Source organism: Octodon degus, unplaced genomic scaffold, assembly GCF_000260255.1.
Source record: "Octodon degus isolate 3935 unplaced genomic scaffold, OctDeg1.0 scaffold00303, whole genome shotgun sequence".
NCBI classification, from domain to species: Eukaryota; Metazoa; Chordata; class Mammalia; order Rodentia; family Octodontidae; genus Octodon; species Octodon degus.
Genome location: NW_004524879.1, coordinates 1,103,086 through 1,106,023, shown reverse-complemented (window position 1 = coordinate 1,106,023; position 2,938 = coordinate 1,103,086).

Genomic DNA, 2,938 nt, shown 5'->3' with positions numbered 1-2,938 from the left:
TGACATTTTGGGCAAAAATACATTCTTTCAAGTTAATTCTTTGCTTTGTTATCAAGTTTGTGTGTTTTTGCAGATAGATTTACAAGGTAGTACCTCTGGCTTTACCCTGATGGTGACTTGTCTAGTTTTCTTTTCATTTTCCCTTCTTTCAAATTGTCTTTTCTTTCCTTCTGCCCTCTGTTCACATGCTAATGTGAGACACACACATTTTAAAGAAGGCGCTGTGGTTTTGGAGTCTTTCCCTTTTCCAGAAATAGAATGTCCGATCCCAGTTAAGTTCTGACCCAAAGCCTCAGAGCTCTTCAGAGTGTCTGAGTCACAAGTTAATATTGTCCTTGGGAGAATACAAAAGAAGCACTCTGAAGAATGGGTAGAGCTCATCAACGCTGAACATTACTCTAGTTTTTTTGTTTTTGTTTTTGTTTTTTTTTTTGCTTGGGAGTTTGTACAATGAATCTCTCAGCCTGCCCAGTGCTGGGACAAAATACTGACCCAATTAAAAGGAAGAGAGGTCTAATTTGGCTCATGTTTCCAGAGGACTCAGTTCATGCTAAGCCCGTTGCAAAGCAGGGACTTCAGGGCAGATGGTCTTGGAGGAGGAAAATGCTTTCCTCATGGAAGACCGGAAGTAGCCCTTGGAGGAAATACCAGAGTAGAAGGGTGAGACAGCAGACCTAGGAGCCGTGTTCCCAGGTCCTTGCTCCATGTAGACAAACTCAGAAATAGGGTTTATTCATCTGCTGCCATGTCAAGTCTAACATATTAACAATTGATATTCACCTTCATATAGAGCATCAACCCTGGGATGCTGAAGACATTTAAATGGGACCTTTAAAATAGTCGGGACCTTTCCCTTTCCAGTTCCATGCCTCTTGTCACCTCCAGGAGTTCCATACCTAAAGACACTGGGGAAGCCTCAGACCTGTCCAATGAAAATTTACACAGAAATTGTAATTCAAACATGCAGGTTCTTCCACACAGCAGGAAGTCATCTTAGCAAGCAGGATCCAGGTGTCAGAGGAGAAGAAAAATATTCTGACATTCTAACCAGGTTATATAAAGACTTATATTTCCCAAGCGGTTGTCTTGGGACATGTTGTGATGATAGTAGGCTTTCTGGACCTTGGCCACTTAATTCAGGAGAGACTGTGAATTTTAAATGAAAAACTCCTGGCAGTGATAGCAAGAGACAAACATTTCTTTGGCATCCAAGTGTTGGTTTCTCGTAATCTAGAAGTACACAGGTATTTGCATCTGCATTAATCTGAAGAAGTCCATGTGGCCACTCGGTGGTACACCGCTGTTGGGTAGGATGAGTTCAGCCAGGGGTGAGTTCCAAATGCCAGGGCGGGACACCTGTGTTACTGATGAATGGATTACTCTTCGCTGATGTAGAGCTGTTATTTTCCCTGGGGGGATCACTCTCTTAGCTACCCTTTATTTATCTTACATATTTCTTTTCCCATGTGAAGGTGAGACACCAGAACTTAGAATGCTTTCCATCTATTTATAGTAGCTACTGAGAAAGCCTCTTACAGAAATTACTCCTGAAAGGACAGGGATCAAAGTTACTTAATTTGTGTGCACAAATGCAAGGAGCTATATTCCCAGCACTCTTTTTGTCCTCTTTTTAAAAGATTAGACTTGGTTGACAATTGTCTGAAAATCCAGGAGTACTGAAAAAATAATATTTTTGGCTGTGGTGTGCGTGACTGACAATTTTTTTCTCCTGGTGAAGACATTTTCAAGACAAAAAGCATTAAGAACTAGGTGGGGAGTCCACGGGAATCTTAGGGTGTGGATACAGGAGGAACTGGTGTTGGAAATAGAAGCTGTTTATGCCTCGTTGAGGAGACCATTTAAGGGCAACACCCTGCAGTCTGACCTTGATAGCTTTGACGTCAGTACCCAGGCCCCCAATCCCTTCTCGTTTGCTCTTCCTTTTTAATTTAATAAGTGCAACATTGTCTTTTCTACGAATCATCCATGTTCTTTGACCTCCGAGAGGTCAAAGCCTAGCACTGAAAGTAAATATTTAAGAAGCAGCTATGCCCGAAAGAATCTGCTTCTTCTGTTGTCACCTGTCTAACACACAAATCAGAACAGACAAGACTGTCACGGGGTAACACTTCTGTTGGTGATCTTCACAGAAGGCCTTTTAAAAGCTTGCCTCTCACACTGGAAAACGTACAAGTCTATGATACGACTGCAAATCGGTCCAGCCAAGACCACCCTTCCTCAGAAGAACATAGAGTGGAGGATTTCAATTCACAATGATAAATTTAAATGCCACACAAGATTCAGCGCATGATGCTCAGGAACAACATGTTGTTCACGGTGTAAGTCTTGAGTGGGGTTTCATGGAGCGATTATAGTTTGCTGATATTTCTTTAAAAGGACTTCTGTCCTTTAACGAAAATTTCCTTTAGTCAATAGGAGTTGTTTTGATCATCTACAACATAAATGGCATTGAGTATGGGAGTCAGGGGGTTACAGAAATGCTTTGAATTTGTTCACATGCACATACATATTTATACATGAAGAATGCACAAATATATGTGCATATATTCCCATAAGCACACTGGCAGAAATCTCCACGAGTAGTATCCTATCATTTGCCCTATTTTATAGTTATGAAACTGGAGGCACTTGTGGTTGATGCTGTTGTGTTCTTGCTGATGGAATTAAATTTACAGAAATACGGACTTGTAGCTAGGCTGTCCATGTCCTGGTGATAATTTCCCAATCACTGACCCATGCTACTGTGTCAAAAGATTATGTATTGGGCTGGTGAGATGGCTCAGTGGTCTAAAGCACCTACTTAGAACAAGCTTAACAAAGCACAGGGACCGCGGTTCAATCCCCAGCACCACATGCCAGCCAGCCCCGCCCCCTGGTGGGCTGAGCTGCCCCCCCACATAAATAAATAAATAAAAAT